The sequence below is a fragment of the Elephantulus edwardii genome, unplaced genomic scaffold (genome assembly GCF_000299155.1).
Source record: "Elephantulus edwardii isolate Elephantulus edwardi_28Jun2011 unplaced genomic scaffold, EleEdw1.0 scaffold00010, whole genome shotgun sequence".
Lineage (NCBI taxonomy): Eukaryota > Metazoa > Chordata > Mammalia > Macroscelidea > Macroscelididae > Elephantulus > Elephantulus edwardii.
Genome location: NW_006399760.1, coordinates 26037160 through 26063211, shown reverse-complemented (window position 1 = coordinate 26063211; position 26052 = coordinate 26037160). Strand labels below are relative to the sequence as shown.

General features: G+C 36.7%; 1 protein-coding gene across 1 annotated transcript in view; it reads right to left on the bottom strand.

Moving 5' to 3' along the window:
• GALNT13 (UDP-N-acetyl-alpha-D-galactosamine:polypeptide N-acetylgalactosaminyltransferase 13 (GalNAc-T13)) overlaps positions 1 to 26052 on the bottom strand; it is an 869120-nt gene that overhangs the window by 809349 nt on the left and 33719 nt on the right. Inside the window, exon 2 of the mRNA XM_006880780.1 lies at positions 7907 to 7976. The gene's annotated coding sequence lies outside the window, so the exon portion shown is untranslated. The remainder of the gene's footprint in view (positions 1 to 7906; positions 7977 to 26052) is intronic.

The window sequence follows — 26052 nt, the reverse complement described above, 5'->3', positions numbered from 1 at the left end:
ATTTTCTTTCCATTGTCTTTTGATAGTTCCTGCATTAGTCAATATTTTGTTTATTGAGTCCGTCATATTGTAACACGTGGATTCACTCTTTTTGTCTGGTCTGTGTTTTGGGTTGGTTTATTTTTTAAATGTATGTGGGGTTTTTTTTCACCTTGAGAAATGCCAAGCATTCTGTTACTTTTAGTTTTCTTACCCCAAGTCTTACCACACACGTCTTTATGGTACTTAGGGTTGGGGTTTTTTTGGTGGGTTTTTTTTTTTCACAAATTGTCATCTGAAGTCTTATGTTCAACTCTCTTATTTCATAATTTCTTCCTTTTGCTATAGCATCTCTCCATTCAGAGCAAGTTTCAGAGTCTCTTCTGATATGCATTTTGGTTTTATCTTCTCCCTGTCTTTATAAGGACCTTTCTTACCATTTTTCTAGATCTGTGTAATGATTGAAAGTCTCTTCACTTGTAATAATTATTTTTTTACTTCCTTAATACAGAACAATATCACAATGAAAAGATTAATGTGGTTCTACATCTCTAATTACATTGGATAAACTAAAATCAAGGTAGCTAACTTTTACCGAGACTGTATTGTATTCAATCTTTATAATATCCAGAAAAAAAAAACAGTATTTTTATATCACATTCATAGGGTTTTCAAATGTGATATAAACAGCACTCTCTTTTCTGGATATTATAAAGGTTAAATAACATAAAGTTTCAGTAAAGAGACAAAAGGGAAGATCCTCAATGAGATAAATAGACTCAGTGAGTGTGATAATATGCTTAGAATTGCAGATTTAGAGAATGAAGCAAGGAAAACGCAAAGTTCTGTTCTGTTGCTTCTAGGGTCTATATGACTTGTGGTTGGCTATAACACTTAACAACAATATATTACATTTCACAGATGAAAAGACTAAAATCACAGTGAGTTTAACTAAGTCAAAGAATTACAGGGGGAGGGGGGGAGACTCAGTTTGATATCTTGTGCAGTATGGTCCTGAAGTCTCTTATCTTTACCATTTCATTTTACTTCAGTACAGAAGAGAGCTATACTCCCTATGGTGGGTGTTATTTTTTTCCCCTTGTCAAAATTATTGCTTAGTATGATAGGTAAATGAATTCTAAGGTATTAGGCTTTCATGGTCTCAAGATATTCAATCTTTAATTTAGCACTCCTTGTTTCCTTTTAAGCTCTGCCGAGGAAGCAAGGCAAATCACATTAAGATGACATATTTACTATTCTAATTTATAATTTAATAATATCATAAATTATACTGTTTCTGTTTTCCAGCACACAAGTGAAAATATATGAGAGACGCAGAACCAATCATACAGGACAATTCCATAAAGGTCAGAATATTTTTCTTACCTTAAGTGCTAGATAAAAAAGGGTAAATTCTAGAAGAAAAATTCTGCTTATCTGACAACTGATAATATGATTTTGTAACCCTACTAATGTAAAAAGCTAAATTTTTGCAACATACAACAGTCCCTGGTTAATGCTGAATGAGCTAAATATCAGCTTTGCACTTTAGGGTTATGTAATTGGGGATCATTTACAGGAACAACCTCCTACCACCAGTTGCTGCTAAGGTGAAAGATGGACAATCTCCTTCTGTGCAATTTACTGCCTCTGAAAACCCACTGGAGAGTCAGTTACGAGTTGTTTCTGACCCGATGATACACAACAACAGGTTCCTCTTGTGTAAAATGGGAATGAAATTAGTTTCTACTTCACAGCATTGTTTGAAGGACTGAAATAATAAATATAAAGCATTTAAAACATAGCCTACTGCTTAATAAATGTATTACAAGTTTTTGAAGATTAAGTATGAGCAGGGACTTGTGGTGATAAAGGAGGAAGTTCAAGTTGCTTTGAAAGAACTGGCAAAAAATAAGGCTTCAGGTCTTGACGGCATACCAATTGATTTATTTCAACAGACAGACACTGCCCTGGATGTGCTCACTAAGTTGTACCAAGAAATCTGGAGGACAGCCAGCTGGCCCACTGACTGGAAAAGATCGATATTTATTCCCATTCCAAAGAAATGTGACCCAACAGAGTGCAGAAATTATCGAACAATATCATTAATACCACATCAAGCAAGATTCTGCTGAAAATTATCCAAAAATGTTTGGAACAATATGTCAACAGAGAATGGCCAGATGTGCAGGCTGGGTTTAAAAGAGGTAGTGGTACTAGGGATATTATAGTTAATGTTAGATGGATCTTGGCAGAAAGCTGTGCTTCACTGACTCTGCAAAGGCTTTTGACTGTGAGATCACAACAAGCTATGGCTGACTCTGAGAAGAATGGGAATCCCAGAACATTTGATTGTGCTGATGCAAAACCTATACTTGGACCAAGAGGCAGTTGTCAGACAGAGCAAGGAGACACTACATGGTTCAAAATCAAGAAGGGGGTCCGCCAGGGATGTATTCTGTCTCCAAACCTTTTCAGTCTATATGCAGAACAGATCATTTGAGACACTGGGCTATACGAGGAAGAATGTGGCATCAGGATTGGTGGAAAGAGTCAACAACCTGCGTTATGCAGATGATACAACCCTGTTTGCTGAAACTGAGGAGGACCTGAAGTGCTTGCAGCTGAGGGTCAAGAACTGCAGCCTTCAAAATGGATTGAAGCTCAACAACAAGAAAACAAAGATTCTCACCACTGGACCAATTGGCAGCATCAGTATGGATGGTAGAGAGATTGAGACAGTTAACAGTTTTAGTTTGCTTGGCTCCACAGTCAACAGTCTTGGTACCAGCAGCCAGGAAATTAAGAGACAAATTGCATTGTGAGGGACCTCTCTAGATTCTGAAGAGCAACGATGTCAGGCTGGAGATTAAGGTGCACCTGATTCAGGCTATAGTCTTTGCAATTACATGCTATGCATCACAGAGTTGGACAGTAACTAGAGATGATAGAAGGAGAATTGATACCTTTGAGCTGTGGTGCTGGAAAAAAGTGTTGAACATACCATGGACTGTTAGGCGAACAAACAGGTTTGTCCTGCAGAGGGTGAAGCCGAAATGGTCCTTGGAATCAAGGATTCTGAAGCTTCATCTGACATACTTTGGGCATGTTGACAAGAGGGACCAGTCCTTGGAGAGGGACAGCATGTTTGGGAGAGTGGGGGGACAGCACAGGAGAGGAAGACCCTCAATGAGAAGGATCGATTCTATGATTGGTGTGGTGGGAGTGAGTGTGTCAGAGACAGTGAGTTTGGCACAGGATAGAGCATGGTTTAGGGGTCTTATGCATAGGGTCACTATGAGTCGCAAGCAACACAATGGCACCTATCCACAACAAGGACAAATATTAATTATCAATATAATCCCTGAGCCTATGTCTTCCAAAATCTCAACAATGTCTATCCCTCCTTCATCATCCCCACTGCTAGAACATAAGGTCTACCCTTCATACCCTCAGTCTTATACTACTTTTTGCTGCAATTGGCTATTCATGCCAGTTCATCATAAACTACTATGTTCAAAGTAGAGCCAATTTTTACACTTTTCAAAGCTGTGAACTTTTGAAAGCCAACTGTCAGATTGGTCATTGAGGAGGACTCTGGGTGGGCCTCAGCTTCTAGCACTGAATGCTTAACCATCTGTGCCATCCACAGACTTTGTCTATGTCTCCTATCTCTAATATTTTCTAAAGACATCACTAGATAAATACAAAAAAGAAATATTGTTCACAAAACAGCCACTACAAAATATTCTTTTTTAAAAAAACTACCAATTAAATTAAAAATTCTTATTTTAGTTGTTATTATTATTATTATTGTTATTATTATTATTATTATTATTAACCTTGCTCAAAACTTGTTTTGTACCATCAGGTGTTTTCAGTCCAGTGGAAACTCTATGAACGTGGAGAGTGGATGAAAGACACACAAGCATGGAGGACTCTCCTTCATAGGGATATTATGAGTCGCCTGTGACTGACAGCACTTAACAACAACAACAAAAGATATTTACTGCTTCCAAACTAGATAATTTGCCATTCATTGAGGATGAAGTATACTTCTTTACCTCTGACCTTTAGCATGCTTTTTCCTTTGTCTTTTATTTTTAACCCACTCCACTCTAATCAAGATCTAGCTCAAATGCAATCACTGTGATGAATCACAGGGCACTGTGAGTCCTGTGTCAGTACCTTCCAGAATTATATCTTTCTCAGATCTTATCTAAGCTCTTCTTTTTCACAGATTTACACACTTCCCTATTACTTTCATTATTTGAAATAGCATTTTATACTTTGCTTTGCTTGGTTTACATCATTCTTGTGAGATAATTTATTATATACTTTTCTTTGCGTTATGTAACCATATTTATTTTCTGTAATCAAATGAGAATTTCTTTGAGTAATTTTTGTCTTTCCTTCCAATTTGCTCCGGTACTTAACAGCACCACACTTTACACATTGTATGGAGGGACATGCAATAAACACTTATTGAATAAAGTGATATACAATCACAAAACTCAATCATTACCTTTGTTTCCCATAGGCTAAATTTGGAAACTGAGAAAGGGAGCATTCTATAAATTCTTTCCTCTGAGCATTAAAAGAACTCGTTCCATTTCTTTCTAGAACTATAATCTTTTAAATAGTTCAAACAGTTAACATGGCTGACTGTTAAGTGAAATGTTGTAGGCTGGAGCCCAATCAGAGGAGCTTCAGAAGAAAACTCAAGCAATCTATTTCTGAAAAACCCAGCACTGGAAATTGTGGGGAGTATAGTTCTACACAGATACCTCTAGTACCTCATAGTCTTTAGCAAAGACTAAGCAGCATTAATGGCTCCACTCCTCTTTTTCCTCTTGTCCCCAACTCAGTGGCAGTAAGTTTGATATTTTGGCAGTTCCATTGTGTTATATATGGAGTCACCATGAGTCAGAATCTATTCTAAGTAACTGGTACTGGTAATATCTTAAATAAGAGTAAAGTTTGGTAATTTTCCAAAATAAAATGTTGATGATTTGTCTTATGAAATGAAGTATAAGGAGATTCAGAACAATAGAAAGGTAAAATGAAAAACATAAAGATCACTAGAGAGTTGAAAAGGTAAAATACCCTAAGAAAAGAAGGGATAAATAATGTATACTGCCCTGAAACAGATGAAGGAGAGAACTGTTTAAAAGGAATATATGATTAGATATTATTTTTATCACAAGATTCCAGAAAAAGGAATGCATAGTAAAGTGAACTGTGAAGGGGGGCGAGGGTGAGGGGACTGTATAACAATGAAATATTTTTTTCTTTCTTTTCAAAGAGAAAAGCAACTGGGGGATGGTTGGGCAGGGAGGGAAATGTGCAACAATTAATGAATGAGAGAAAAAATGGGAAGAATATGCTGTAAAAAAAAAGAAAATGTATATTGAATATAATTTTAAAAAATTTTAAAAATGTCATACTGCCACACCTGAACATAATAAATGGACAGATAATTAAGACTAGATGAACTTCTCATTCCAAACTTCTTTCCATTTCACAAATTGGCTGAAGACCTACAAGACTGATGTAGCTAGTTTGTCATTCTGAGAAGTAAGAATATTAGAAGCATAAAGTATAGCTTCTCTGTTCTTATGTTTTCAGTTTTCTTTCATTAAAAATAATTTTCCAGGGAAATTAGTTCTAGACTCTTAAGTAATCTTACTGAAAATAAAAGATAATTTTCATTTTTGTTCTTTGTATAAACTTTTCCTTTACTAAAGTTGTCACATATATGATTTGAGATTTGCGAACAATGATTTTATCTAAGATAAAAAGGATCAGCTTTTCACTACTTAATACTAGTTTAAGAAGATAAAGAAAAGCTTAAGAATTAGATAGGCCTCAAGGTTCATTCCAATAATTAGAGATTTAAACTTTCTGTGGTACATTTTCCTCATATGAAAACTAAGGATGACAACATATTTACCTCATGATATTATTGCTAAGAGTAACTGAAATGTTTAAAACATTTGGAACAAAGTATTCTATACTGCATTCCTGTTCCTAATTTTTTCATTTCTATGAAATATTTAATAAAGCAATGGCTAAGATGTAATTTTGGAAAAGATGGAGGGTCAGATAAAGAAAGTTGCTCAACAAGGTAGATGTTTGCAGGGACTGTAAGAATGTGCTCGAGCGTGTCTGAGCTGATATTCACAGGGTCAAGTGACAGGGTTCAGATCTGCTGTTCATCGAGTCTCTGAGTCTTAATTGACTTGACGGCACATAGACAGTAACAACACCAACATTATTATTGCACATTATATGTTAGCCTTTAAACTATTTTCTTAATTTACTTTTACAAGCCTTTTCTATCTCCTTCCAGGGGTCAGTATGTCTTACTCTCACCAGTGAGCAGATTACAAGGCTGTAAATCTGTTGTTCTATCCAAAACCACACAAATACATACTTTCTATCTATATATGCAATTAGCAAATACTAGGTAAGAAGTTGTGCTGCAGTCTCAAATGTCTACAGTTTGAATCCACCATGGGCTCTCTGGGAGGATGGGCAATTCCCTCCCATGTGATTGACTCCTGAAAAACCCGCTGGAGGTTCAGCTGTGAGTCAGTTCTGTTTTGATAGCATATAGTAACAACAAAAATGCATGGCATTCAGCTATTGACAATAAAAATTGGAAATTCAAATCCACTAGCCACTTAACAGGGGAAATATGAATGAGATAGCCTGATTCTGTAAAGTTTTGGGGACTGTGGGGCAGTTCTATTTTGTTTTAAGGGGTTGTTGCTAAACCAACTCAAAGGCAATGATCTGAGGTTCTTTGAAACATACAATACTGATTTAATGAATGGTTTGTCTGAAGTAAAAGAAGCTATTAAAGCAATTTGCCCTGTGCTGTATACATCAACCTTTAACCGCTAACATATTTTTTTCTTTTTTTTTAATAATCAAAAGTATTTATTCACAGACCAATTTGGTGGCTTAGTGGCAAGATGCTGCGCTGCAACCCCAAATGCCCAGCTTCGAGTCTACTAGCTGTTCCATGGGAAAAAGATGGGAAATCTCCTCCCAAGCGATTAACTGCCTCTGAAAACCTGCCAAAGCGTCAGCTTAATGGTACACAACAACAATAACAATCACCACCTATGTTTTCCACTTAACACTGTGTGCACAGGCATACACACATGAACACACTTAGAACTCTCATTCCAACATTTTTTACCAGAGAATAACTTAGTGGAGTTTATAAACTTTATTCAGGCATCTATATTTCCATTTATTTCCTACTAGGTCAAAACATTCACTTCAGAAATAGGAAAGCATTATTTGAAATAAAGGCAATAACAACATTTTAAAAATTAGCAATACTTTCAAGATCCTTTTTAAGCAGAACCAAAATCCAATAGAAAGACTCAGAATGTATCATTATTTAATATGCTTAAGTAATTAAGCTCTTAATCAGTCATTTACTTTTTCTATGTTATTCACCAAGGTAACATATTTAAAAATAAAAATTGTGTACAAAGTCCAGACGCTTTAAGGAGAAATAAAACAAATGGTTATATTAACTGGCTGAAAGGAAACAAATTGCATAAACCCATTAATTTAATAATCCTTTTTAAAAATTCTACTATCATCATTGGCTAATATCTCTAGTCTTCCACTCTTAAATATATCCAATGGGGGGAAAACATAGCTCAAAAATATAGTATATGCAACCAACACAGACCAATAGTAAAACCAGTCATTAAAAAACCCTGGTATTATACAACTTAATTCAAAGCAAATAGCTTATCACATTTTTATATTGTATATATATTTTCTCAATATTCACAAATGTCAAGAACTGTAAATACAAATGTGTTATTTTATGACTCTCTGCCAAATTCATTCAGCATGACTACAAGTTAGAAGAAAAATAAAAATATGTATTACTTACTGTATATGGTGCTTGACAATTTCAAAATTATTTGCAAACATTCATCCTCGGAATACTCCTACAAATGCATCTGTGGAAGAAGGAAAAATCCAGAAGTGTAAGCAATTTTCCAAGGTCACAGAAAAAAATAATAATACAGACAAACATACATTCAGATGCTATGCTTGACTACACTGAAAAAACATTTTCAAAATATAGCTCATACTACAAGCAAAATGTAATGAGCTGATGAACAAATGGTATGCTAAAGTAAATGCAAATATTTTAAACATAAATCAAGGAGGATATTCTTAAGAAGGAAGAGAGTCTATATTTGTTTCAGAATTACATGAAAGAAGCACACTATCTCCATAAAAATGACTTTTTAAAAATATGAAAGTCATGCCAATGAGTTGGAATTGATTCATAGTTGACCCTTCAGAGGATTTATGAAGACTATAAATTGAACAGGAGAAGATTGCTCATCTTTCTCCCTCGGAGTCAATGGTGGATACAAACCACGAGAGAGATGCCATCCTTGGTTTAAATGCATTATGCTCTGTGGATTATGCTACCAGAGCTCTCTATAACGGCGATAAAACATAAGAAATGCAATTTAAAGCCATGAGATGTTTACATGCAAGTTTAGTTGGATATTTGAGAAGATTATTCAAATTATTCAAGTTTTTTAAATGTACTTTTTGTCTGATACATGCAGATCACTAAGGTAGAAGAGAATTTTTCTTGACTTATCCAGAGGTTTGCACCAATTCATTTTCATCTCTAATGGAAAACCACACACTGAGAAAAATGCTACTTGCACACCTCACAAAAATCCACCAGCAGATTTATTTAGTTCCTGGAAGTCACTCTAATTAGGGGGGAAATTTATTTAACTAAATGTTATTAATTTATTTCTTTTAGAGAAGGGGTCTTAAAAAGAATTACAAAGCTCAAAATAATTCATTCAAATGTTACTAAGCATAACAGTTTATAAAGGAACTCTACAAAAGGCACAAAATAGATCTAAACTTCATGAAAATTAAATACCATCTTTCCAGTACAGTTTATTATTTCAAGCACAGAAGATATACAATGCATAATACAAATAAATATTTCCCTTAAGTATGGAGTACATGTGGCATTCAGAATATTTACACGAACATCAGTTCTCACTGAATCACATAATTTTTGGTCAGAGAGATTTAGTTTCTTATAGCGCAGAGCAGAAACAACCGTTTACTCACACAAGAGTATACATTCATCAAACTCAACTGTAACCAAATCAACTGTTCAACATGCATAACAAGCATACTGAGTACAAAGTCTAATTTCTCTACCTCTGGTATATGAAAGGCACTAACTAGGCAGACATTGAGTTTTACCTGCACAAGACTGAATCATTTTACTGATGTTTAAAACAAAGTCTCTAACAATAGCAAAGAGGAACTCGGAGTTGTTGGTATGTAATGAATACCCTCCATGAAGTGTTCAGAGACTATAAATTGCACAGGAAGAGAATATACATCTTTCTCTAAAGGAACAGCGGATAGATTTGACCTGCCCACCTTAGTGTTTGCAGTCCGACTCCTTACCCACTAGTCCAACAGAGCTTCCAGATATAGTTAGTAAGTTAGTAAGCTTACATAAATAGATGATATACAGATAGATACATAGATGATGATGATGATGATGATGATGATGATGAAGATAGATAGATATAGATAGATAGATAGATATGAGAGAGAGAGAGAGAAAGAGTTAAATGGCAAAGGGATATTAAAAAAAATGTGTATTCTTACAAATGTCATGTTTCCAAACTTAAAACTTATAATCTAATTATCCAAAACTAAATCCACTGTTGTCAGGTTGGTTCCATCATACTAACCTTAATGTTGTTATGCACCATCAAATTGTCTGTGACTTATAGTGACCCTATACACAGAAGCTCTGAACCCTGCCCTATGTCTCCAACACATCTATTCCCATTAACCCAATTACCATGTCAACCCATCTCATCCAAGGTTTTCCTCTCCTGCGCTTCCAAGCATGATGTCCTACAATGACTGGTCTCTCCACACTTTCAACCATAATGTTCTTCTACAAAGACTTGTCTCTCCTGGAAACATGCACAAAATATGTGAGACAGAACTTCAATATCCTTGCCTCCAAAGAGCAGCTTGGTTTCACCCTATCCAAGACAGATCTGTTTGTTCTCTTGACAGCCCATGATATGTTCAAGACTCTTATCCAGCACAACTCAAAGCCATCAATTTGTCTTCTGTTATCCTTTCATTGTCCAGCTTTCTGATATATAGCAAGTAACTGCAAAAAACATTGCCTGGATCAGGAATACCTTGGTCTCTAGACTGATATCATTGCTCTTTCACATTTTGGAGAGGTCTCAGACAGCGGATTGCCCTAATGCAATTTATATTTTGATTTCCTGACTGCTGGTGCCAATGGTATTGATTGTGGAACAGAGTGAGCTGAAATTGTTAATAATTTGAATCTTTCCTCCATTTATCTTGGTGCTGCCAGTTGGCCTGAGGTGAGAACCTCTGTCTTCTTGATCTTGAGCTTCAATCCATATTGAAGGCTGCAGTCCTTGACCTTTTGTAGCAAAGCTTTAGGGTTTCATTAGTTTTGGCAAGCAAAGCTGTGTCATCTGCAAAACACAGGTTATTGATGAGCCTCATTCTTCCTCATAAAGACTAGCCTCTCAAATTTTCTGTTCCAAATACAGACTGGAAAGTTATGGAGACAGGATGCACCCCTGATATACTGTTTTCTGATTTTGAACCATGCAGTGTTTCTTTGCTCTGTTCTTACCAATGCTTCCTGGTTCAAGTATAGATTCTGCATGAGCATAATCAAATGTCCTGTGGTTCCCATTCTTCTCAAGGTTAGCCACAATTTCTAACCTTAATAGTAGATACTAATTCATTTTCACATATAGTTTGAGTAGAATTATAAATTTGTAAGATAAAAAGATCTACATATTTCTTCACTACTAATATATTAGTTCCCATAGGCAAATAACTCGAGAAGCCTGACTCTATGAGGAAGAATATGGCATCAGGACTGGCCCCGCCTTATGCATATGACAAAATTTTGCTGAAAATAGGAAAGATATCAAACACTTGTTGCAGAAGATCAAGAACTACAGCCTTCAGTACGGACAACATCTCAACTTTAAGAAAACAAAGATCCCCACCACAGGATACACAGCCAACATTAGGGTAGATAGAGAAAAGGCTGAAGCTGGTAATAATTTTATGCAATTATTTCATCTTTCCTGGGTCAACAATAGCATCCTTGGAACCAATAGTCAGGAAATCAGGAGTGGTATTGGACTGGCCAAGTCCTCTGTAAGAAACCTTTCCAAAATACTGAAGAGTAATGATGTCAGTGTGAAGACTAATTTACTCTATAGTCTTCTTAAGCACACATTATGCATCAAAGAGCTGGGCAATGAATGAGGATGACAGAGGAACACTTGATGCCTTTGAGTTGTGATGCTAAAGAAGAGTAATGAATATCTCATGGACTTCCAAAAGAACAGATGTACCTTGGAGAAAGGGCAGCCAGAATGCTACTCAGAGGCCAAGTTTAGTCTTTCATACTTCAGACATGTAACTACATGTGGCTATTCATTTGAGGGAAAGCCAGCAAAGGAGAGGAAGACCCCCAATGAGATGGACTGACACAGTATCTTCATCAATGGGCTTGAGTGTTTCAGAGATGATGAGGACGGCACAGAAGAGGGTAGCATTCAGTTGGCTGTTCATAAGGTAGCTCTGAGTCATACTCGACAGCACCTAACAACATCAACAACAGGCAAGATTTTCCTGCTTTAATAAAACAATAGCCAGTGGGAATAAACACAGAAGCAGGTGGCTTGGTTTAGTGTTATTTTTTCCAAAATCAGGTTTCTTTCTATACCTAGTAGGCCCTAAATTGTACCCAGAACAAAAACTGCTAACTTGGAGCTAATAAGGCAACTTGGTTTACTAACATTGGTGTTCTGCTTATGCCACATTGCAGTTTTTAAAATAAAACAAAAAAACCTAAAAACTAAACAATATTAAAAAGCAGGAGATTTCGCATTAGAATGTTGGCTCTTTTTTTGGAAGAGGGATACTTTTGTAAAACTGGACTTGCTACTTCCATATAAACCACAGAAACAGTTGCCCCTAATTACACTGGACAAGCTCTCTGGACTCACCAAATTCCCACTTTGCCAACTCTACCAGTCCTTATCTGATGGTTTCATGCAATTAGTATTTTCATCATTCAAGCAATTTTTCTCTTTTAACAAGCTAAGTCCTTTATGCTCACTATGAAACTATTTAAAAGCCTTTCTTTAATTATTACCAACAAGCTTATTTCATCTTCTGAAGTAACTTTCTATGACTACCATTTTTTCACTGCATTTTTAAATTTACTGTTGCTAATTTGTTATTGTTTTAATCTACATTCATGTTTCTTTAAATTGCATGGGTATGGATTTCCATGCACTTTAATATATATTTTAACATTTGAAAGCTAACTGGTTAAGTTATAAACAATGGATGAGTCTGTAATCACAAGAATTAATGATCTCATATGATGGTCTTGCCTTTACCATACACAATTTGTTAAAGATAAAAAATTACATCATAGATTGGTATATGTATCATTTCATAAAATAGTTGGAATTTTTTTTAAACTTCAATTTAATTAAATAAATGGGTTTAAGCGAGCATTAACCACGAAAATTAATTTATAGAAGCCACAAATTCTGATGGCATTATGACATACTGTAAAATGTGTATTTCGCTTTAAATATCAATATGTTTTACAGACTGCTTCAAATTATGGACCTAGAATTTGGGGCAGCAGAGGTAATAGCTGACTCCTAAATATTAAATTCTTCACATATTTTCACACATCTATGTGCATACAGGCAACAAAATTCCATAAAGCTCATATGTATCCTTGCCCTTCAACATAAACGGGAGTAAGAAAATAATAAAAATGCCTAATTACCTAGAGGGCTAGATAGCAATTTCTAACATCTATCAAACTCCTACCATATGCATTATGGTGCTGGGTTGGGGTGTAAGGGGAGGGGAAACCATGAGTAAAAAAGATTAAAGATACATGGGTTCTAAGAGTGCAAAAAAATCACTTGCTAGAAGGTCACTCAAGTCTACTCTAACACATTAGAATACTTACTACACACAGAAGAAACTTAAAAGTCTGTAGAATTTTGAGGTGACATCAGTTTGCTTTTTTTCTGGGTGAATTTTGAAAAATAACAGGCAGTGTCAAAAGGACACAAGTTTCAGATTTAAGATGCTCTTTTGGTCAAATGAAGAACAATTTGCTCAATAAAATAAATAACTATAAAGGATTAAAGTAATTAAATAAAGATGTTAACAAACGAATTAATTATTAACAAACGAATTAATAAGTGATTATTACATAGGTAATAAATACAACATTATAGTGTGTGCTCCTAGCCTAAAAGTTGGCTTTTCCTTAGCCATTACAGTTAGCCACCTCTGGTCTCCAGCTACTTTATCTGCAGACACATGGTCTTACAGATTAGCATGGTCCTGCAAATCAGCATTAACTGTGGGACTAGGATAAAATAAAGAGTGCTTCCCACACTGGACAGAAAACTTGAGGAGAGCAAGACTTGACGAAAGCAAAGTTTGTAGTGGCAAGACCCTGGTGGTGAAGAGACCATGACATTGTAATAGCCAAACAGTATTAAGGTGTGACCTGAGACTTCTTGCATTTATGCCAGCCACAGTTAAACATTTGACTATTCTTGCCAGATGCTTGAAGCAGAAGCTGACTTATAACAGCTCTGAGGCATACCTTGTTAGATAATTTGGATTCAACTGCTGAACTGAAACTGAAGCCTGGATTTATTGAGGAATTGTGCCTTGGAACAGTTGGGCTAAAGCCTGGACTTATGAGATATTCTTTGCCTCCTTCACTCTCCAAATTCCTTCCCAAATAAACCCCATTGTTTGTACCATCACTGTGAGCCAGCAACAAATAAAAGAACCTCTTGCTGCTGGAGAGGCTCTACAGATACATGGGGCTAAGCTACTGGCTCTTTATATGCTTTCTGTTCTGGGGTGGTGAGGCACTGTGTTATTCTCATTCTCTTTGGCTCTCTCAGAAAGATGTTCCTGGCCCTGTACCTCCATGCACCATCTTCTCCTTTTCAGACAGAGGGGACTAGTACTCTAAAAAATACATATATATGGAACTATATTAAATCACAATTAGGCACTTCACCAAAGAAGACATTCAGATAGTGAAAAACACTAACTCTAAGAGAGATTAAAACCAACAATGAGATATCACCTCACCCCATAACAATAACAAAGTTCAACAGAGCAGCAAAGAACAAATGCTGGCAAAGTTGTGGAGAAATTGGAACCCTTATTAACTGTTGGCGGGAGTGTAAAATGGTGCAACGACTATGGAAGTCTGTATGGCGCTTTCTCAAAAAGTTCAAAATAGAAATACCATTTGACCCAGCAACTGCACTATGGTGAATATACCCTAAAGACACCAGAACCTCGAACCAAACAAATATATACACACTAAGACTTATTCCTGTGTTGTTCACAATGGCAAAGAGATGGAAGCAACCTAAGTGTCCATCAACAAATGAATGGTATATTCACACAATGGAATACTACATGGCACTGAAAAACTAGGAACTCCTATTATACAAAATGTATACTATTATGTCTTATACATAATGTCCTGGTGAATATTATGCTGAGTGAAATATCTCAGTCACAAAAGTACAAATACTGCATAATGCCACTGTCATAAAACAGGACTAACATAGGGGTTGGGGGGAAACTAAGAAAAGAGTGGATAAATAATGAACACTGCATTGAAACACATGAGGAAAAGAACTCTTTAAAAGAAATATATGATTAGGTATTTTATGTATGACAACAGTCCAGAATAAGAGGTACATAGCAAAGTGGAGCTGGGGGCAGGGGGACAGAGGAGGTTGTGTAACAATGAGAGAATCATTCTAAAGAGAAACTGGGGCAGGAAGGGAAGTTAGGGAGGGAAATGTGCTACAATGAATAAATAGAAATCTAAGTTATCTATAAACTTTTGTTTAAAAATCAATAAAAAATTTTAAAAAATAAAATTACATTAGGTACAAACACTAGAGACATAACTGATGCAGTAAAGAAAATTCTTGTCTGTCAGCATCAGTGGTTGAAAAAGTTCAATGACAAGATGATTTCCCTAGTCTTAAACAACTTTTTACCAAACATCCATTACTTATAGGAAAACAATAATAAGTCATAGCAAAACCTTCCAAATACAACATGAACACTAATGAAACAGAAATACATCAGGTATCTCCAAGTATAGCACAAAGAAAACAGATTCTATACACAGCAAACACACTGACATGTATAACCTAACTGTAAGAGAACATCAAGTGTTTGAGAGTATTATGCTAAGTGAACTAGCTCAGTCTTACAAGGAAGGGCAAATACTGCATAAGACCATTATAGTAAAAATAAATAGAAGGACAACTAGTAAGATGTATAAAGGTCCAAAGAGGGAAGGAGGGGAGGCAGGTGAACTGTGGATTGGAGCAGAGGGAGGAATGAATCATGAGGCTTGGAGAATTGAGAGAGAGAGAGAGAGAGAGAGAACACACACATCAAACAAGCCTAAATTAAAATAACTTTGGGAAATTATTATGAATATTATTCATTATAATCTTCCAATAGTCCCTTCTCAGGTCTTACATTGCCACAACAGGTTCCTGATTTTAAAAAGGCAACATTCTTTATGCTCAGCATTCTCGACATTCATGAGAACACAGTGTTACAGAAATTACACCTTACAGAAGTAAAGTAATATGAACTCTTTTGCTTCCTCTTAGATTTAAGTCCTTTTATTGTGTTGAGGAGTAAAATTAGATTAACTCAAAATAATTCTTTAAAATGTCGTTTGCTACTCCCATTTTTCCTGCTTTTTGAGATATATTTCAGTCAACTGTATTCTTTATGCATTTTTTTTTCATTTTCCTAGTTATCAAAGCAAGGACAATTTAGCTATAACTTCTAAATTCATCACTACTCTTTATGGCTGTCCTTCTCTCCCTCTGTCCTCCATTTACATTTTTCCTTCATGAGCCCTAAGCCATCACACATACACATTTTCTTTTATAAATATAGCTTGACAAGGGTCCTATGTTAACTTAAATCTTAGAAGGCATGACAAATCAAACTCTGGATTAGTGGATACTCAGTGTTTTAATGTAATTCTCCTGCAATTAAGCAATTTATATCAATGTATATAACCATATCCAGTCTAGATGTATGGATAAATGCCTCTGTAGTATCTTAATCAAGCTCCTAAATACCCTTGCATGATTAAATCATTTTATTACTTGACACTATTCTGTTAACCCCTAATTTAAGACTGGTGGATTCAAACCGCTTCAGATGTGCAGACTTGGTTAGCAGCATAACACCCTACAGACTAGGCCATCAAAGCTCCTAATTGTTAAAGGATTATTTTTTAAAATATTAAATTCCAAGAAAATAAATGGCTTTGTCATGAGCAGTTTCTTACCACTGGGCCAGCAGAGCTTCCTTGTCAAGGGCAGAGATGAAAAATTCTTTATGCATTTATTGTGATCGTTCCTAGGCACCATCCAGCCAACTCTATTTAACTCAGAGCAATCCTATGAAGCCAACTGAAACTCGCCCTTCCCTGCAATACCCACACCATCTTTGATATGCTTGAAGCTCACGCTTACAGTCACTATGCCCATCCGTCCTGTTGAAGATCTTTTCTCCTTCTAACCCTCCACCTTTCCCAGTATGATGTCTTCTTCCAAGGACTGGTCCCTCCCAACAAAAGTATGTGAGATGAAATTTCACCGCTCTTTCCTCTGCAGAGGACCCCAGTTGCCCTTCCTCCAAGAAAGGCTTGTTTGTTCTTTTGGCAGTCCACAAGATAATCATTATTCTTCACTAACATCACATATAAAATCTCAGTTCTTCCTCATCTATCTCACTGATTGTCCAACTTTCAGATGCATATGAAGCAACTGAAAATACCAAAGGATTATAAGAGTCTAAGTCTTTAAACTGACATCAAATATCCGCAATGCAGCAAGCATTTTGCTTTCTTGAGAGCTGTTTACCTTGGGTGTTGACTGTGGACACCAGTAAAATGAAATTGTTGACAATATCAATCCTTTCTCCACCTATCATGGTGTTGCCTATTGGTCCAGAGAGAGAACTTTTGTTTTCTCAAAATCAAGGTATTAGCTATCAGAAATAAAAAAATGAAATCTTTTTAACATCTTTCACCCTAGATCTAGGACTCAGGCTTTTTTAATTACGAGGTCCAATTGAAAGCACATCATGAACTTTAGGTTAAGAATATGAGTTAATTTCATATCATGATTTATAGCTAATAGTTGTGGGTTTTTTCATGTCTTATGAAAGTGTTTAAACATACTACATCTTGTATTTACTTTATAGCCACTTCTTAAATTGTAACTATATGAGATCTCCTGACAGACCTCAGTCAAACCAGAAAACTAAGAGGTGATGGTTCTGGGTTTGGGGCTTTTTTAAATAAAATTTTATATTAATTGTGGTTTTAGTGAACATTTATAGAGAAGTTAGATTTTCATTCACTCACTGTTGTACATCTTACTTGCTTGACCTCCCTTCACCTTCCCCAGTTAACTTAAAAAAAAAATATATTCACTGTAGCAAATTGTCTACCTCCCACCTCCCAGTACTCTTTACAATGGATATATCTCTTATTCTGGGCTGTTGTTATATGTATAATGCCTAATTATATAGTCATTTTAAACAGTTCTTTCTTTCTGTTTCAAGTCGTTAAGTTTCGGGATGGTTTCCCACAAAGTAATAACTAGGGGGAAAATGTGAAGTCTAACACCATGATATGATGTTGTTAGGTCTGAATTCAGCCATAACATGTCTGAAGTCACATAAAACCACCTATACTAACCAAACTGTTAATTAAATTTATTATTATTTTTTCTTTCTTTCTCTGCATGTATATCAGGAAATCTGACAGCCTGGTAATTTGTAGGAAATTGTGCTTCTGAAACAATGAACATGCCTCTCTGGTAGTTCAAAGCTACCAGCAACTCCAAGGTAGAAGAATGTTTAGTTTCCTCTCTTGCAACTTGTAGCCTTAGAAGCCCACTGGAGAACCAACAAGAGCATGGTTAAGACTCAACAGACTAAGCTTGAATTTTTTTATCTAGTCCTGCCAGATATTCTACTCGAAATTGCTTAAAGGTATTTCCAGTTGTTTCCTAACTTTGTGTTGGAAAACATATTAATACATTTTCAATTCAAGCTGCTCTGAAAGAACTGGCAAAAACAAGGCCCAATGAATTGACGGTATACCAATTGATATATTTCACCAAACAGATGCTGCCCTAGATGTGCTCACCAAATTGTGCCAAGAAATCTGGAGGACAACCACCTGGTCAATTTATTGGAAGAGATCTGTATTTATTTCCATTCAAAATAAAGGTGATCTAAAAAGAGTGTAGAAATTATATAACAATACCATTACTATCACATGCAAGCAAGATTCTGCTGAAGATTATCCAAAAATTACTGGAACGGTAAGCACATCAACAGAGAACTGCCAGAAATGAAGGATAGGTTTAGAAGGGGTCATGGTATGAGAGATATTGTAGCTAATGTTAGATGGATCTTGGCTGAAAACAGAGAGTACCAGAGGAATGTCTATCTGTGTTTAATTGATTATGCAAAAGAATTTGTGTGGATTACAACAAAATGTAGCTAACTCTGAGAACAATGGGAATCGCAGAACACTTGATCGTGCTTATATGAAACCTGTACCTGGAACAGGAGGTAGTCACCAGAACCGAGCAAGGGAACACTTCATGGTTTAATATTGGGAAGAGTATATGCCAGGGATGTGTCCTGTCTCTATACATTTTCAATCTATATAAAGAACAGATTATCCAGGACTATGGCATCAGGATTGGAGGAAGACTCTTCAATAATCTGCGTTATGCAGATGAAACAACCTGGCTTGATGACTGCTGTACAAGGTCAAGGACTGCAGCGTTCCATATGTATTGAAGCTCAACATCAAGAAAACAAAGATTCTCACCACTGGAACAATTGGCAGCATCATGATAGATGGTGAAGAGATTGAGATTTAAACAGCTTTAGTTTACTTGGCTGCACAATCAACACTCTTGGCACCAGCCGCCAGGAAAGTAAAAGATGTATTGCATTGGGAAAATTTGCTGCAGAGACCTCTCCAAAGTACTGAAGAGCAATAATGTCAGCCTGGAGATTAAGTTGCACCTCAGACAGGTCATGGTCTTTGCAATCACTTGTGCATCAGAAAGCTGGACAATAACTAGGGAAGACAGAAGGAGAACTGATGCCTTTAAGCTGTGGTGTGGAGAAGAGTGTTGAATAATCATGAACTGCTAAGAGAACAAACGGGTTCAACCTGGAGAGGGTTAAACAAGGCTGCTCCTTGGAGGCAAGGTTTCTGAAGCTCCATCGGACATACTTTGGACATGTTTCAAGGAGGGACCAGTCCTTGGAGAGGGATATCATGCTTGGGAGGGTAGAGGGACAGTGCAAGAGAGGGAGACTCTCAGTGAGATGGATTGATTCAGTGACTGGGGTAATGGGGATAGGTGTGTCAGAGACAATAAAACTGTCACAGGATAGAGCAGGGTTAAGGACTATTGTACATAGGGTCACTAGGATTCACAGGCAACTAGATGGAACATAACAACAACAACATGCATCTGAGATATTGCAAAATCTCTAGTGATTACAGTTGTAGAAACTATGTGAATATTTTTATATTCTCATCATAATTCAGAAGAGATGCGAGTTATGCCACAGAAATTTAATGAATAGAGTATAGTGAAATTCACAGCTCTTTTTCTTACCAAGTTAGTATTTGACAATAAATTGACATTCCCTGAGTGATCAGCTATACATAGTATGGACTTTGATTATGTTACAAAAAAAAACAATGAAGAATATACTGTAACCATTATTAAATTTTATAATCTCAGATGAGAGGCATGTGAGGAAACAGGAACTTACCATAGTGTGTTAAGAGTTTGCATCAGCAACTGGAATAAAACACTAAGGGAATAGAGAAAAGAAAAAGAATAATCCTGTCTTGAGGATTACAAAAGTGACATCATTTGAGCTAATGCCTAAAACATGAATATAGGTAATTGTTGGAATAAAAAGTAGTGTGAGCAAAGAAATAGTATCAAGAGCATCTACAACATATCCAGGTAAAAGAGAAACAATTCATTATGTCCTATAAATAGTGTTGTTGTGTACCGCAGAGTCTGAATCTACTCAGAGATGGCCCTGCAGCAGGTTTTCAGAAGCAGTAAATCAGACAGAAGACTGTCCATCTTTCTCCAGTGCAGAAGTTGGTGTAATGAAACTGTGATCCTATGAGTTAGCAGTGCAATGAAAAGATGATATTTGAAACTATAAAGGTCACTTGAGGTAGGTTTTAGAGGGCCTTGGATGATATACTAATGATTTTTAAATTTAACTTGTAGAGCTCTCAAAGGTGTATAATGCTTAGAATTCTATTTAGAGATCCCTCTATTGGGAATGTGAAATATATAACAAATTGTGTGATGTGCTTATATTATAGAAATACATCAATCTTTAGTTTGGGTTAAGCATAGTCCTGACCTAAGACAGTGGGTGACAGAATCATGTCTTGAGATCCCCGTCAAACATAAAGTCTGTGACTTTATGAATACTGGAAAGAAAACAAGTAACAGACAAGTTCTTAAAAATGACACAAGTGGCAGAAGTCTAGGGCCACTCTGATGAAAAGTACAAAGATATTGCTGTTTCAAATGCCCTATGAGTCTGACACAGAGTCTATAAAGTGCACAGTCTTAGACTAGCTGACAATGGAATGTCAGAGAGGGGGGAAAAAAATCACAAAGAACTTCATATAACACAGTGCAGAATCCGTTTCATCTTTGCTACTGGGAAAGCCAGATAAAAATTTAGTGACCTAAATCCTCCCTGGCCTTCATGCTTTCTCAAAGTAATCTCTGCTGCTTTGGAGGCCATAGGGAACCTATATTTGAATGTGTAATCTAATTAAGCATATGTGGTAAGAACGTAACAAAGGGAATACTATATTGTTATAAGTGTCAGAGTTGTATCCTTTTATAGCACTTACTCGTGTCTGTGCTGCCAAATAATGCAAAAGTGTGGACAACACAAAGAGGAATGTGAACAACATGAAGCACAATGTGGATGACACAGGGAAGAATGTGGATGGCGTGAGGAAGAATGTGGCAGTGGAATTTGAGGTAAGTGTCATTAACCTGGTGATACACCTTTACTTACTGAAAGTGAAGAAGACATGAAGCACTTACTGATGAAGCTCCAAGACTTTAGAGTATGGACTGCACCTCAATGTAAAGAAAACAAAAAACAAGCAACATCATGATAAGTGGAGATAAGATTGACATTGTCAAAGATTTAATTTTATTTGCATCCACAACCAACAGCCATCAAGGCAACAGTATAATGAAACTGTGTAACTGTATAATGAAAATAATGTTCCAAAAGACCTCTTTAAAGTATCAAAAAGCAATGATGTCACTTATGAAGACTGTGAAATTAAGGGCTTATAGTTTAAAATGGATTTATAAGCCATTGATTTTGACTTTGCCATGGGGATTTGAGGGAATATGTGAATAGGGTGTGTTAGACTATCCACAAGGGGACTGGCTAGTGCTGTCACTGAAGGGAGCAGATTAAGGAGCATATTCTGAGAATTTCACCAACAGATAAGAAACAGAGAATGCAGGGTGTCATTCAGGGTCAGAGATTCTGGGGCCAGTCAGGTCTACAGGAAAGCAGCTGCTGCTGCAGCAGAGAACCAGAGACCCAACATGAGACAGAGCAGACTTTGGGACTGCTACCCCACAGAACCAGAGCTAAGAGCCTTTGCCCAAGTTTGGTGGAGGATTTGGAGAGACAGCCATAACTGGCAGGACTAAAGCACTGGAGACCTAGTGGCAAGAAGTTGTGCTGCAATCCCCAAAGCACATGGTTTGAGGCCACCAGCTGCTCCGTGAGAGGATGGGTAATCACTTTCCATGTGATTAACAGCCTCTGAAAACCCACTGAAGTGTCAGCTATGGATCAGTTCTGACTGTATAGCACACAACAATAAAGCTTTGTGACACTAGCCTAAAGCCCTGAGGTTGAAGGCTGAGGTACAGGAGAGCACTCTTCTGGAGCTCTACTGACTAAGTGACTGTATCTTGCTGCCAATCTCAATTAGTCTTTGTCATCTCTATAATTGTTGTGTGTGGTCTGGGAGCTAGTGCAATGAATTTTGGAACCAGCAGAGCAGTAAAATTAGTATTGGGATGAGTAGAAAGAGGTATAGAAGCATTGCAGACATGCCTGACCTCATAGGAATTGCTTTTGTGTTATGGAGGAGGAAGATGATGATGATGAAGAAGAAGAAGAAGGGAGGCAGTTTTCCCATATGGGGTTATAGAGATCTGATAGGGTTGTCCCCACACTACTCTTGCTTCACTTATAAAAAACTAATGTGCACCTGACTCACACCATTGTGTTTGCAATTGCCTCATATGCATATGAAAGCAAGAAATTTTAAAAAGGAAGCTGAAAGAATTGATAACTTTTGAATCACTGTGTTGGTTGATAAAGAACGTAATAAACCATAAACTTTAAGAAGAATGAACAAATCTGTCTTGGACAGACAGAATGTTCCTTCAAAGAAAGCATAATGAAATTGTGCCTCCTGTACTTCAGACATGTTATCAGGAGGGACCAATCAGTAGAGAAAGGTATCATACTTGGTAGAGTGTCAGTAAAAAAGAAGACCCTCAATGAGTTGCACTGAAAAGTGGCTACAAAAATTATTTCGAATGTCCCAACAATTGTGAGGACACCTGCCTTACTGTTTCATTCTGTTGTACATGGGGAGCTATGAGCTGGAACTGATTGACGGGCACTGAACACCACCACCACTAAGGACTTGAAGTATTTTCTTTTTGGCTACAACAAAAAAAAAGAGCCATGTCAGCCTGGCTTTTTGGACTGTGTTATCTGTAATAGATAGAAAGCTATACATAAACATCTGTAACTCATGCAGATAGAATAAAAGATTTGGTGGGGTTTTTTGTAAGAACTGGTTTAAAAAAATAATATTAATGTTTCCTAAGGATCAGTAAGTGGAACAGTTCCTTGGTTAGTCTCATTGCAAATGAAATATAGTAAAGGGCCAGAAAGTCAACCAGATCTTACTCCTAACCACTAGGTTATAAAATAAGACTTATAATTATTTTTAAGTAATTTTTATACGTATTTCTTATTTAAGAAATAAAGAAGTAAGTGTTTTCCTAATCAATGTTAACAGAACTAAAAGTCAAGGGTGGACAAGCAATTGCAGACACTACATGCTACAGAGCTGTGTATGCTTGATGTGGGGAGGGGGCACTGCCCAATCACAGCACAGCACCAACCAGGAGATACAAACTCCTTTCTTCTTATTTCCTCTTTTGTGGTTGTTGTTTTTATCGTGTTGGGACTCAATCCAAGGTGTCAGCACAAAAGGAAGGCACTCATGAATTTATTTTTTAATATACTCAAACAAAGAGCACAGCGTGTTTTAAAAAAGTTTAAAATGGTCTCATTTATCCCTGAGACCAAGTGCACAGTGTGTGAGATCAGAATTCTTAAGTCCTCTGAATGACTTGCTTGATGGCAATCAGCCAAGCATATCATCAGATCAGAATTCTAGATACTAAAGAACCTCACTGTCCTTGAAAGCCCTGTGCAGTGGTTCATGAACCAAACAGGTTCACATTTTCCTATCAAATACAGCCATGCGCAACACAGTATGAACACATTTGGGAAAACAGAGAGACGAAAACTATAACCTCCACAAAATAACAATTCCACAAAACCCACTACTTATCTGTAGTGCTAGCCATAGAAAAAATATGTCATTTATACTTGCATATGGCTCAAGAGGCCCCTTCTTAAAGAAAGATCTTGGCCCTAGGATACTAGGTTTCCTATTCTGCAGATGTCATTCATCACAGGAGGAGGAAATAATCTGCAGAAGCAGGAATTATAAAGTCATTATAATAGCTTGAGACTTTGGGAAGGCAAAGATGTGACAGAAAGCAATGGACAGGATGCAGATGGACAGGGGGAAAAGGATTTTACCCACTGGACAAAGTCGTAGAACTGCAAAGGTGCTTGCTCACAAGTCACAAGCAAGAACTCACAGGGTAAATTTGTAAATTACCAGGTGCCTGGTAATGAAATGTTTGGAACACATGCTCCAACACTGACGGAGTGCCTTAAACTAAGTGGATATCAACACTACTGGACAGATTTTTTCTGTTTTAAATATGCACAGACTACTTAAGGAAGAATCAATTCATACACCACTAAAGTGCAGGTACTTTTTTAAAATGTGGCAAATATGTTGCTGGCCTATAGTTTTAACATACGAGGTCAATAAAAATTTGGCAAATGGGGGGGAGGGGGAGGGGTTTGTGCGGGGAGAAGGGTGCAACAATGAATGAATGGAATCCCCACATCTCTGTAGATGTTCATTGAAATGAAAAATAAACAACCTAAATTCAAAAAAAAAAAAGAAGAAGAAGAGGAGGAAACCCACAAAAACAAAAAAACAAAAAAAAAATTTTGGTTCTTTAACCAGATTAAAGCGTGTAAGTGTTTAGGTAATTTGCCCACTGAAAATACTAAATACATATACGATATTATTTTTTAAAAAACTTAGCAAAAATTATCCTAGAAACAGCTAAAACAGTATATGCATGAAGTGATAATTAATGTGATATTTTTCAAGTATGTATGAATATGCAAAAAGTGTACATGGGAATTTTAAGACAAAGGAGGAAAGATATATTAAAAAGATTTAATATGACCAAAAATACATTACTAGTAAAATCTAACAATAAAATTACATGAAACCACACAGAAAGGTAAGGGATAGAGAAACTATAAAACTATTTGTTGTTGTTGTTGCTGTTGTTGTTGTGTGCCATTGAGTCACCTTCGACTCATAGTGACCCTATGTACAACAGCTGTAAACCCTGTTCTATTCCTTGCCAATTTTATTGTTGCTGACACACCTATTCCTATTACCACAGTGACTGAATCAATAAATTTCATAGAGGGTCTTCCTCTCCTGAGTTGTCCCTCCACTCTCCCAAGCATGACATCCCACTCTAAGGAATGATCCCACCTTGTAACATGTTCAAAGTATGTCAGACGAAGCTTCAGAATCCTTGCCTCCAATGAGCAACATAGCTTCACCCTCTCTAGGATGAACTTATTTGTTCTCCTAGCAGTCCATGGTTTATTCAATACTATTCTTCAGTACCAAAGCTCAAAGTCATCAACTCTCCTTCTATTATCCCTAGTCATTGTCCAGCTCTCTGATGCATAGCAAGTAATGGCAAAGACCATGGCCTGTATCAAGCACACCTTAGTCTCCAGACTGGCATCATTACTCTTCAGTACTTTGGAGACGTCTCTGACAGCAGACATTTCCAAGACATCTTTTAATTTCCTGGCTGCTGGTACCAAGAATGTTGATTGTAGAGTCAAGCAAATTGAAACTGTCAACAATCTCAATCTCTTCACCATCTATCATAATGCTGCCAATTGGCCCAGTGGTGAGAATCTTTGTTTTCTTCATGTTGACCTTCAATTCAAATTGAAGGCAGTGGTCCTTGACCTTCTGCAGCAAGTATTTCAGGTCCTTCTCAGTTTCAGCAAGCAGGGTTGTGTCATCTGCATAATGCAGATTGTTGATGAGTCTACCCCCATTCCTGATGCCACACTTCTCCTCATAGAACTCAGCCTCCCACTCTAGGGATATTATAGCTAATGTCAGATGGATCTTGGCTGAAAACAGAGAGTAACAGAGGAATGTCTATATGTGTTTCATTGACTATGCAAAGACATTTGACTGTGTGGATCACAACAAACTGTGGCTGACTCTGAGAAGAATGGGAATCCCAGAACATTTGA